Source organism: Oncorhynchus masou, unplaced genomic scaffold, assembly GCF_036934945.1.
Source record: "Oncorhynchus masou masou isolate Uvic2021 unplaced genomic scaffold, UVic_Omas_1.1 unplaced_scaffold_8051, whole genome shotgun sequence".
NCBI classification, from domain to species: domain Eukaryota; kingdom Metazoa; phylum Chordata; class Actinopteri; order Salmoniformes; family Salmonidae; genus Oncorhynchus; species Oncorhynchus masou.
The window spans coordinates 1-13,362 of NW_027014521.1; the positions used below are offsets into that span (position 1 = coordinate 1).

Genomic DNA, 13,362 nt, shown 5'->3' on the forward strand with positions numbered 1-13,362 from the left:
TTACAAAGACTCCACTTCTATGTCAAAGATAATTAAACAAAAACACTACAGTAAATACTACAGTATACTATAATCCACAACAACACTACATTAATTACTATAGTATTTCTACTATAGTTAACTGTAAAAAAAAAACAGTATACTACAGTAAAACTACAGTATTCTCTAGTCTACAAAACCACTACAATGAATACTACAGTAAAATCAGCAAAGTCAGTACAGTAAATACTATAGTATTTATACCATTAGTATACTTAAGCAATAAGGCACCTCATGGGTTTGTAGTATATGGCCCATATACCACGGCTAAGGGCTGTTCTTATGTATGCATCTACTAGTGAGTGCCTGCATACAGCCCTAGCCGTAGTATGTGGCCATATAGCACAAACCCATGAGTGCTTATTTCTATTATAAACTGGTTACCAACGTAATTAGAGCTTTAAAACAAAATGTGTCATACCCATGGTATACGGTCTGATATACCACGGCTTTCAACCAATCAGCATTCAGGGATCGGAGCACCCAGTTCATAATATATTATATAAGCCTGTGTGAAAAATCAGAGAGAGAGAGAGGGAGAGAGAACAAGACTGAGAAGAGAAAGAGAGTTGAGGACGTACCGGTGGAGAAGCCAGTTTTCTTGTGACACTTGGTGAACTCAATGTTGAAGTAGGTGACCAGGGCATGGATGTAGTCGTTCCTCTGGATCTGAAGGCAGAAGGCTGAAGTGAAGGACAAGTCCTCAGTCTTCACTGTGTAGATGTCCACCTCCTGTTGAAGAGAGAATAACCACACTACTCTGTTACATCTACATCTAGCATTGTTAATGCTAATCACATACAGAATCCATAGTGATTGGGGTTCTATTCACACCATTCACTGCCAGCACAGTGGTTTCTCCATTGTACATGTACATGTACAGATGTAGGATTATATTTATATCACTCTTTTGTTGCTGAGAATTTTGTGACTTACATAAATTCACTGAAAACCCGTACTAAACACACAGTTATATTAACAGTATTCCACTTTTCATGTACCCTCATTTGGACCAGCTAATAGCCTAACCACTGTTCAAGCAAAATTATGTTGCTGCAGGATTTGTTTTGCTGCGAAAATACAGGTCAAGTTAAGATTCTACATATGTAGGCCTAACTCTTCCTCTGTGGGTGGCCATTAAGCAGTGTGCCATGGGAGGCTGGTCAAGTCTTACAGTAAGTATTGTAAGGAGATGAGAGGTGTGAGTGTGTCCAGGTGCAGGTCTTATATGCGTGTCATATGATCTATGTGGCGGTGCCTCTGAGCACTGTATCCTGTATTATCCCCGAGTCCCTTATTCTCTCTGTCAAGGATGAAGCCTCTGCTTTCTGCTACTCTGCTCCAACCTCTCCCTTTGGGTTCAAGGTTCACGCAGCTGAAACCAAACCCCAGTACCCCCTCCCCCCAGAGGGACCAGCCAAGGAAACCCCACTATAGGGGGGAGAACGAGGAGAAGATGGGGTCATTTGGCTGGAGAACCAAGGCAGTAACTATTGTCAGGGTACTGTTGTACTGGTGTCCTGCTCCTTTATAGACCTCCCCTGGTTCATATCCCACATTTTAACAGGGTATCTGATGCCTCGTGATTCTGCATTGGGAGAGAGGAGAGGGAGGAGAGCATATGGTAGTGGAACACAGCTCTCTGTTCTGGTGAGACCCACATAGTTGCAGTGGAAAAATAACTTTTATGTATCGCGCGATCAGCAGTAAAAAAAAAAAAAACAACAACAAAAGTGTGCAATACAAAGTCAAGCTCCCCTGCTATTTTTCGCCAACAAATCCCAGCTTCCATAAGAGTAAAAACGGTTTATTTTGGTCATGCACCAATAACTCCTGAAAGTCATATTTTTATAGTGCAGGACAACAATTCAATTCAGCTCTCTCTATCTCACTCACAGTAAAGGTGAAGTTCTGAACATGAGGCACTCATTTCATCTTTTTAACAGCCTAAGCTTTTGCACACTGTCTGTGTACAAGATTAATGACACGATTCATCCTGTAATCCATTTAGAAGACATGCAACAGCTTGTGAGTGGGTTGTTATTTTCAAAGGGGTTTCATTTTACAGGCGCGAAGGACAAATAAGGCACCAGTGTCAAAATCTTGAATTTAAAACACTGACTGTTTCAAAGATTATTTCCCTGCTTCCTCTTATTATAGTCTAATGGCTTTAGAATAATAGAAACACATTTTAGTTATGTAACATCTGAACTGAGAAAAGGGCAGAACAATCCAATCAATAAACAAGATAAGAAGGGCACCTCGGACAAACTACACAATTAGCGGTCTAGACATGGGAATAGATGCATAGCATCATGCATGGAACAATCCCTGTACCTAGTAGTGAAGGATGGCCAGCATGTGAAGGATCACGTTACGGTAACATATTGTCTAGTTACAGCTGAGGTCATACAACTCTGAATTGTGATTGGTATGTGGATTGTTTACTGTCCCTTTACTGTAACCCAGTGATCACCAACCGTTCGATCGCGATCTCCATTGCTTTCCTAGTCAGTCAATCACCAAACAAAAAGCACCATTTTTTTAATTTGTACTTGATTCAGCTGCCCTGTGAGCCAGGTACTCGAAGTGTTCCCATTTTCAACCATTTAATGTCTGAAGGTACAAACTCCGCCTACCCGGCGGGCCCGGAGAGCAAATCAAGTGCAAATAGTCTACGGCTGACCAATGAGATCAAATCACTTTGTCTGCAGCTTCCACGAGCCAACATCGAAGTTGATAGTCGACTCTAACGTGTGAGATTTGATTTCGACATTTTAAAAACCATAACTAGAGAGAGACTGTCAACAAGTACAGCAATATCTGCTGTTTTTATGATTGACTTCATGTTTAAGATTGTATTCAACACTGTCACTTTATTCAACACTTTTATAAGATATAAACACGCTCCCCATCCACTCGCATTACAAAGTGTATCGATAGACTAGCATTGTTATTAGCGACATGTGTCTTTCCAATATCGAGAAGGATTTCACGTTCCCTGTTCATACGAGTAACAACATGAATTTGTGCATGAGTCAGAAATAAAGTGTTCCTCGAACTTCGCCATCAGATGGAAGACGGTGTCCCTTTTGTGGTCAGTCAGAGGAGGGAGGAAGAGCTGAGGGAGCAGTAGCGTGCCGTGGTTCTGGGGCCTGGGCCTTCAGTGAAGTCCTACACAGTCCCACCCGAATTAATCCACCTCTTATTACCATCATTATGATGCCATGGCTCTAGACACTATACATTTAGACAGAAACGCAGGATAACCAGGCGTTGCGTCACCTTGAAATCAACATTTTTATTCAGAGAATTGCAGGGGAAGAGTACAATACCATTTCATTGTGCAGCTTCGTTGCCCTGCGCGCTTGTTCGTTGAGCTGTAGATCCACTCGGGTGTCCCCAAAGGTTTTCAAAAGCACCATTGTTTGTAAGTGCCCAGCCGTACTTTGGTGTCTCGTTGCTGCCTTGGTTAGACAACTCAGGTTTGCAAAGCCAGTGTGGCTCCAAACACCAAATCGATCACTTGCAAATAATAGGCATTCCCAGCAGTACAGTTTGCAGTGCTTCTCGGAGCCTGTCTTTGTAGCGTCGGCTTTGTAGCGTCGGCGTCTACCTCTCCTGACAATGTCTAACTTTTCTTGAAAAGTTTGTCTTGAGAATGGCGTTATAATTATATCCTCAACCAAATCGATATCTTCTCCTTCCGCCATTGTGGGTTGAAAAAACAGTTTAGTAGTACGCAAATTAATTCGTTGATCAATTTCAGTTTCCTAATTCTGAGACCTGCCCATATAGGACCTGCCTCTCAATATTGGTAATCCAATCAAAAGACGTGCAGGCACTACGCCTGCTAGCTGGCTCCTGTGTAACACTGGAGCCAGCCAGCAGGCATACAATAGCCAACTCTAAAGCTGATTGGTTGACACAAAATGTTAATTTCCATTCACGTTAGGCTACAAGCGCCCGCATTGTTGATTCTGAAGGCCTGAGGGCAGATTTTAGACCCCTGGCAACATATGATGGCTGAATATGATTGGATAAAATATCTAACATAAAGACCAGCCCTCCAAATCTCAACCTGGGGCTGGAAGCAGTGCAACCAAGAGGAACGCTATGAAATGAAGAGCGTAACTCTTACTCTGGGGAATAATTTAATACATATTTGTGGGAAAATATATTTAAAAAAATTATATTCTGATGATGTTTAGGCCAGCAGAGAAGGCCTTGCTGGCCCCGAAGGCCCACCACTGGGTGAGAGGCAGCCTATCAGCTGCTCCTTCAATTTCAATTTAAGGGGCTTCTCATTCTCACACACTCCATCTCCCTCCAACTTTCCATCCGCTGAGACTGACCATCACATATAGGCACCATCAGTCACCAGTAAAATAAATAAAACATGCTAATGATTTCAATTTATGCCTCACAAGAAGTAATACAACAAATGATCTATTACCAGTACATCTGTCAGGGTTTACCAGAATTGGATCCAGAAGCAGACCAGGACAAGGTGAGTATAAAGATGGTGAGTATTTATTAATCAATGAGAACGTGGAGGTAGATAGTTCCGGGTGGAGGAGCGGGCAGCAGAGGTGGGTTGATGGGAGTGGATAGGCAGATCCAATGGATAACAACACACTGGCTGACGAGCAGACAGGGATGGGGTATGGGTTCCGGGTGAATGGCTGTAGACAAAACAAACGGTGGTAAGTTAAAGGCAAGCAAGACGTACAAAACAATAAAACAAAAACAAACTCTATAAACTGGAGGCTGGTTCGTGGGCACAACATACTGTTCATGGCTAACGATCCGGCAGGGAATGGATGTCAGGTCAGAGCTTTTGAAGGGGAGAGGTGATGATCAGGACAGGTGTGCAGATTACTGATGGGATACAGGTGCGGGTGAACATCGATCTCCCAACAAGCTAATTCGCCCGGCAACCAGACAGGGTGCGTTCCAGGACACCGGAAACACACTCCAGGACAGAAACACAGGCAAACACAGACTCAGGAAGCGGGATTCGTGACTACATCACGTATTGAAATATACTTTTAAAATGGTGTGAGGTTAATAACATTGGCGGGGCAATTCAAGTGTAGCCAATTTGCAATTATAATGTATTCAGCCTATAGCCTACTGCACAAAACTCATTGATACAGAATGGTTTTTAATAGGTTAATGTTGAATGAGCTTATGTTTTTAAAGTCCTGTTTTTTAATTTATTCTGAGGGGTAGATCTCGGCTGGTGGCAACATTATAAAAATAACAGTAACACTGGTTATGTAAATCCCACTCTGCATGAGCCCAGAGACAACGCTGAGTCAGTGCTTTCTGATTAAACTGTACGCTTTAACACTGCGGGGCCTCATCAAATCCTACCCACATATACAAATCAAATCACATTTTATTGGTCGAGTACACACATTTTGTAAATGTTATCGCAGGTGCAGTGAAATGCTTATGTTGCTAGCTCCAACAGTGCAGTAATATCTAACAATACACACAAATACAAAAATATCAGAACGAATCATGTCAGTCCTGAATATAAATACAATTCCAGTCAAATGTTAGAACACACCTAGAACACACCTACTCATTCAAGGGGTTTTTATTTTACTATTTTCTCCTCATTAAAAACTCGCTTTTCAACCAAATTTCTTGTTAACATACTATAGTTTTGGCAAGTCAGTTAGGATATCTACTTTGTGCATGACACAAGTAATTTTCCAACTATTGTTAATAGACAGATTATTTCACTTATAATTCACTGTGTCTTTAATTTCAGTGGGTCAGAGGTTTACATACACTAAGTTGACTCTACCTTTAAACAGCTTGGAAAATTCCAGAAAATTATGTCATGGCTATAGAAGCTTCTGATAGGCTAATTGACATAATTTGAGTCAATTGGAGGTGTACCTGTGAATGTATTTCAAGGCCTACCTTCAAACTCAGTGCCTCTTTGCTTGACATCATGGGAAAATCAAAAGAAATCAGCCAAGACCTCAGAAAAAAACATTGTGAGACCTCCACAAGTCTGGTTCATCTTTGGGAGCAATTTCTAAACGCCTGAAGGTACCAAGTTCATCTGTACAAAAGTATAAACACCATGTGACCACGCAGCCATCATACCCTCCCAGGAAGGAGAGCAGCGTTCTGTCTCCTAGAGATGAGCAGTACTTTGGTGTAAAAAGTGCAAATCAATCCCAGAACAGCAACCAAAGGACCTTGTGAAGATGCTGGAGGAAACCGGTACAAAAGTATCTATATACACAGTAAAATAGGTCCTACATCGACACAACCTGAAACCAGCGAAGGAAAGAAGCCACTGCTCCAAAACCGCCATAAAAAAGCCAGACTCCGGTTTGCAACTGCACATGGGGACAAAGATCAAACTTTTTGGAGAAATGTCCTCTGGTCTGATGATACAAAAATATAACTTTTGGCCATAATGACCATTGTTATGTTTGGAGAAAACAGGGGAAGCTTGCAAGCTGAAGAACACCATCCCAACCGTCAAGCACGGGGGTGGCACCATCATGTTGTGGGGTACTTTGCTGCAGGAGGGACTGGTGCAATATAGATAGCATCATGACGGTGTAAAATTATGTGGATATATTGAAGAAACATCTCAAGACATCAGTCAGGAAGTTAAAGCGGTCGCAAATGGGTCTTTCAAATGGACAATGACCCAAGCATACTTCCTAAAGATGAGGCCAAATGGCTTAAGGACAACGAAGTCAAGGTATTGGAGTGGCCACCACAAAGCCCTGATCTCAATCCTAGAAACTTTGTAGGCAGAACTGAAAAAGTGTGTGCGAGCAAGGAGCTGCCTACAAACCTGATTCAGTTACTGCCAGCTCTGTCAGGAGGAATGGGCCAAAATTCACCCAACTTATTGTGGGGAAGCTTGTGGAAGGCTATCGAAATGTTTGACCCAAGTTAAACAATTTAAAGGCAATGCTACCAAATACTAATTGTGTATGTAAACTTCTGACCCACTGGGAATGTAATGAAAAATAAAAGCTGAAATAAATAATTCTCTCTACTATTATTCTGACATTTCATTCTTAAAATAAAGTAGTGTTACTAACTGACCTATGACAGGAATCTTTACTAGGATTAAATGTCAGAATTGTGAAAAGCAGAGTTTAAATGTACTTGGCTAATCTGTATGTAAACCTCCGACCACAACTGGAGATGTGTCCAAACGTTTGACTGTTACTGCATATATATATATATATATATATATATATACAGTGCCTTGCGAAAGTATTCGGCCCCCTTGAACTTTGCGACCTTTTGCCACATTTCAGGCTTCAAACATAAAGATATAAAACTGTATTTTTTGTGAAGAATCAACACCAAGTAGGACACAATCATGAAGTGGAACGACATTTATTGGATATTTCAAACTTTTTTAACAAATCAAAAACTGAAAATTTGGGCGTGCAAAATTATTCAGCCCCTGTAAGTTAATACTTTGTAGCGCCACCTTTTGCTGCGATTACAGCTGTAAGTCGCTTGGGGTATGTCTCTATCAGTTTTGCACATTGAGAGACTGAAATTTTTTCCCATTCCTCCTTGCAAAACAGCTCGAGCTCAGTGAGGTTGGATGGAGAGCATTTGTGAACAGCAGTTTTCAGTTCTTTCCACAGATTCTCGATTGGATTCAGGTCTGGACTTTGACTTGGCCATTCTAACACCTGGATATGTTTATTTTTGAACCATTCCATTGTAGATTTTGCTTTATGTTTTGGATCATTGTCTTGTTGGAAGACAAATCTCCGTCCCAGTCTCAGGTCTTTTGCAGACTCCATCAGGTTTTCTTCCAGAATGGTCCTGTATTTGGCTCCATCCATCTTCCCATCAATTTTAACCATCTTCCCTGTCCCTGCTGAAGAAAAGCAGGCCCAAACCATGATGCTGCCACCACCATGTTTGACAGTGGGGATGGTGTGGTCAGGGTGATGAGCTGTGTTGCTTTTACGCCAAACATAACGTTTTGCATTGTTGCCAAAAAGTTCAATTTTGGTTTCATCTGACCAGAGCACCTTCTTCCACATGTTTGGTGTGTCTCCCAGGTGGCTTGTGGCAAACTTTAAACAACACTTTTTATGGATATCTTTAAGAAATGGCTTTCTTCTTGCCACTCTTCCATAAAGGCCAGATTTGTGCAATATACGACTGATTGTTGTCCTATGGACAGAGTCTCCCACCTCAGCTGTAGATCTCTGCAGTTCATCCAGAGTGATCATGGGCCTCTTGGCTGCATCTCTGATCAGTCTTCTCCTTGTATGAGCTGAAAGTTTAGAGGGACGGCCAGGTCTTGGTAGATTTGCAGTGGTCTGATACTCCTTCCATTTCAATATTATCGCTTGCACAGTGCTCCTTGGGATGTTTAAAGCTTGGGAAATCTTTTTGTATCCAAATCCGGCTTTAAACTTCTTCACAACAGTATCTCGGACCTGCCTGGTGTGTTCCTTGTTCTTCATGATGCTCTCTGCGCTTTTAACGGACCTCTGAGACTATCACAGTGCAGGTGCATTTATACGGAGACTTGATTACACAGGTGGATTGTATTTATCATCATTAGTCATTTAGGTCAACATTGGATCATTCAGAGATCCTCACTGAACTTCTGGAGAGAGTTTGCTGCACTGAAAGTAAAGGGGCTGAATAATTTTGCACGCCCAATTTTTCAGTTTTTGATTTGTTAAAAAAGTTTGAAATATCCAATAAATGTCGTTCCACTTCATGATTGTGTCCCACTTGTTGTTGATTCTTCACAAAAAATACAGTTTTATATCTTTATGTTTGAAGCATGAAATGTGGCAAAAGGTCGCAAAGTTCAAGGGGCCGAATACTTTTCGCAAGGCACTGTATGTATATATATATGCATATTATAGTGTCTATAGACAGTGTCATGACTGTCCTGTGAGGATCCAGATGGGTCGGATCAGCTTTGCAATGGATGACCCCTCTCCTTCGTGGGGAGGGTGGGGGGTTGACAGTTCACACCCTGTTGTAAATCAAGGATTAGAACTTTTAAGCTATCTCCTCTCCAAATTCCCACAGGAATGTGTCTTTTTCCACATACGTTTCCCGTCGAAACTAACACATTTTAAAGCGAATACTAGGGGAATGTTCAGAGGCGACCAAAATAATAATAATGTAATTTCGGTTGTTATTTTGTGATGTCATTCAAAATGTTATTAAGGAGATACTGTAACTTGAAAAGTAAATACACTATATGTACGAAGTCTCCACCCTTTACGTTGTGTATGAAATATGAAAAATTATGAAAGTGTTTTTTTTAATGAGGGATGTGATCTTAGAAACTATAAGAGGAAATTGTTTCTATAACTTTGTACAAGTGAGTAGTCACGACCCCTTGAGTGAAGTGAGAAGCGTTTGAGCCTCATGAACCGCCACTTTTGAATTAACTGCATAAAGCGGTGGGTTAAGAATGAACATATCAGACCAGAGAGACGTTTTAGCTGCAAATCACGTCCAAAATGGTTTGAACTCTGAAATCTCAACACGAGGTAGAGACAATAACGTCAACTCCCGAACAATCACTGGTATGGCTGACTAGCTGTCCTAAGTAAAGTATCTAGAAAATAGAATTTAAGTGAGCTCTGTAGTTCTGTTCAGGACTGCACGACAGTTTGCCAGATGCCGGGTGACAGCAGAGGAGAGCAATAGCAGAAGAGACTTTTTCCAACCTTCACTGTGAATGTTTAAATGATGTATTCAACATTGACAAGAAAAATACAATAGTTTGTGTATTATTAGTTTAGGCACACTTTGCCTGTCTATCGTTGTGACTAAGATGAAGAGCAGATCAAATTTTAGGACTCATTTTATGCAGAAATCCAGGTAATTCCAAAGGGTTCACATACTTTTTCTTGCAACTGTCCACACACACACACACACACACACACACACACACACACACACACACACACACACACACACACACACACACACACACACACACACACACACACACACACACACACACACACACACACACACACAACTGAAGTGAAGACATATCTGACCTTGATCAGGCAAGAGTTGGTGACCACATGTTTGGGGTCTACTATGTCCACCAGGGGCTCCTTCATGGCCACGTTACGGATGCAGGTCATGTCAAAGCCATACACATTCTCCCACCCTGTGGAAACACAGCTCATTATGGAACACCTTTGTGGAAGAGGGATATTACATAAGTCCTCCCTCGAGAGGGAGGAATACATTGTGTCTATTTGATATGGCACCCTAATCCCTATGTAGTTGACCAGGGCCCAAGGACTCTGGTCAAAAGTACTGGACTAAACAGGGAATTGAGGGCCATTTCAGAAACAGGCGTTGTATTCGATCCCTCTCTAGGTCGGATTCACAGATATTTCATTGCCCTTCTTTAGGGTCGGGTAGACAGCTTCCTTAGACTCTGTTTGCACTTGGCAGCTAACCATCACTGCAGTGCATTGCAGTAAACAGAAGATTCTCCTTCTCTTCCCTAATATATTTTCTCCTCAGGCTAACTGTTCATAGATTATGCATGGCCACAGTACTTAAAGATGGACTGTCAAATGTTTGTATAATTTTAGATCCCGATGTGCATCTTTAAGATAGGATAGTGTGTGTGTAAGCATCTCTATTGTGTCCCATTAAAGTGGAACCACTTAAGTTTAACGATAGGAGGAGGAAGGAATAATGAGCAGGTGCACTCCTCAGCTGTTGATGTGCATTCTCATGCCCTAAAACTGAAATAGTCTGGTCCTAGTTCATATTCCTTAAGCATTAAACATAAGAAAATGGACTGAAACAGGGAGGCACTATCTGATTTTCTCCGATAAGAAATGCTAATTTCCATTTTCTGTTGCAAAATGTTTTGCTATGGTATGCCCTAATGAATACAGCCCTTCTCTCAATGCAGACAGAACATTATTTTAGAGCACTAAGTGATCCAGCACGCCATCCCTTCCCCAAAGGCATCTACGAGTATAAGCATCTGTTTGTTGGAGACCAGACTGGGACCAACATGGACAATATGCTCCAATTGTCTTCTATCTCTTCTCAAAGCTTCCTTTCCCTAAAACATCTCTCTGCACGCAGAAGCAGGAACTAACACGAGCTGGACCTCTCTTCAGTGCTCAGTCATAGTGGCCTGGGTTCTGTAAGCCTAAGGAGCTCTGTCTCATGGTGTGTAATTCCTTAGTTTGTGGCAGTGTGTATGTGGAGTGGAGTGTGTGTATTGCTTCTGCTTCTTGTCCTCTGTTCTGCTGCCATGGCTCTTGTCTCTGGTCTCTGTGCTGAAATGAAGATGAACAATTCCACAAATCCTCCAGGAAGCTTTAGTGTGGGCTACTGCACAGAGATGGAAGGTTTGTTGACCTATAATATCAGATCAATCACCACTTATGCCTTGTGAAAAGTTCAATGCACCAGCTACTAATGTGTGTGTGTGTTATGTGTGTGTGTGTGTGTGTGTGTTTTTTGCATGTACTGCTATTGTTGTTCTACTCCGAGTCTATTAGCTGAAGCAGAAACATAAGCCAGGTAAGATCCACCCTGGGAATAGAGTGAGTTGACAGGCACAGGACTTATGTGAGGCCCAGGGCCAACTAAACATACACACACAAACACACTCACAGTGGATTTTGAAGTCCTTGTACTGCCTGTCACTCAGTGGCCACCACGCCACAGTGCAGCACGGTGGGAAACATCAGACCGCGCGGGTTTTCTGTGTAAAATATGAGGAGGAAAAAACACCCTGCAATCAATCCTGCACACAAGACATGTCATTTATCAGCTGTGCTGCATGTGAGAAGAACCAAGCGCTAGAGCCAGGTTGATGGTTTTCATCCCTGGTTAAGTCTGTGAGGTTGTTGAGCGTTGTTCGTTCTGCTAGCATGTCTGGTTAATGCATGTGCACGCACACATATGTACACACACACACACACACACACACACACACACACACACACACACACACACACACACACACACACACACACACACACACACACACACACACACACACACACACACACAAACATGCCTACCAGCCACTTGTCCCTGCAAAGATGACGGTATTGAGCATGGACTCAGTAGAAGAGACAGTAGCCCATCCACTCTGAGATGATGATGTCAACCTTCTCCACTGGCAGCTCACACCTCCTCCACCTTGCCCCTGAAGATGATAGTAACTGCAAGACATACTCTATACCACACCATTACCATGGAGCCAATCATATTAGGTCTATGTGAAGAGTACATGGAGGTCCACACCACAGCACAGAACACAATCACTTAAGCTTTGCTTCAACTTAGTCGGGGTCTCAACTTACTTTCTCAAAGTGTTCTGAACATTTTGAGACCATTCTCAATGTCAAACCAGTTGGAGAACATTCCTAGAACATTACCAATTTCTATGTTATTTTAATCCAGGAAAAGTTGTGGGAAGGTGACATGCAAAATAAGCAAAGAACCACATGTTCTACGCCCAAGCTGCTAAGAAACACGGTTCTCAGAAAATGATTTGCTAGCTGGGAAGATACATTCATGCAGAAAGATTCTAATCATTAAGCACGTTTCATCCAAAGTTTTTATGCGTGTAAAGTTAGACTGTTCTTATAAAAATGTATTGAGTACTATTGGTCATAGTATGGATATAGTTAGCATGCCAAAAGTTCCCGGATGTCATGCTAAATTCATCAAATTTGAAATATACAAGACAGTGGACACTATTGCTGTGCTTTTAGGGCCCATAATGCAATTCTTCAAGAAAAATGGACATGGCTTCGTAATATTTGCAGATTTGAAGAAAGTCCAATGAGAGATGATACAAATGTAAATACAAAATGTAAAATATTAATTGCTTTAACTAATTATTACAAATGTTGAAAAATGTTGAGCAATTAAATAAAAAGTAATTACTTTTCAAGATATTATTAATATATTATTACCTACTAACCTTAAACTACGTCAGCATATCATTACAGCAGATCGCTTGTATGTATGTATATTAGCTAGCTCCTAATGTTAGGTGGATGCTCATACATCAAACTTGCAGAGTATATGAACTAATACATAGGTTGTGTATGGTATATATCTGTCTAGAGCCACATACAGTGCATCAGCGATGCCAGATGAGCCATTCAAGATTAAACATAGGAATGAGTGTAAATAATGAAATATTAAATACAGATGGAGGAAAACATTTATTGATTGGATTATTACATCATTCTTAGAAAGCTTAGCTAAGTGGTATAAATAAGTAATGCGTTCTCAATGGACATTCTAATGAGAGTG

The 13,362-nt window shown here is 41.4% G+C and overlaps 1 pseudogene; it reads right to left on the reverse strand.

Moving 5' to 3' along the window:
• Window positions 1-620: 620 nt before the first annotated feature.
• Window positions 621-12,303, reverse strand: LOC135537515 (protein arginine N-methyltransferase 8-like; annotated as a pseudogene).
• Window positions 12,304-13,362: the final 1,059 nt, after the last annotated feature.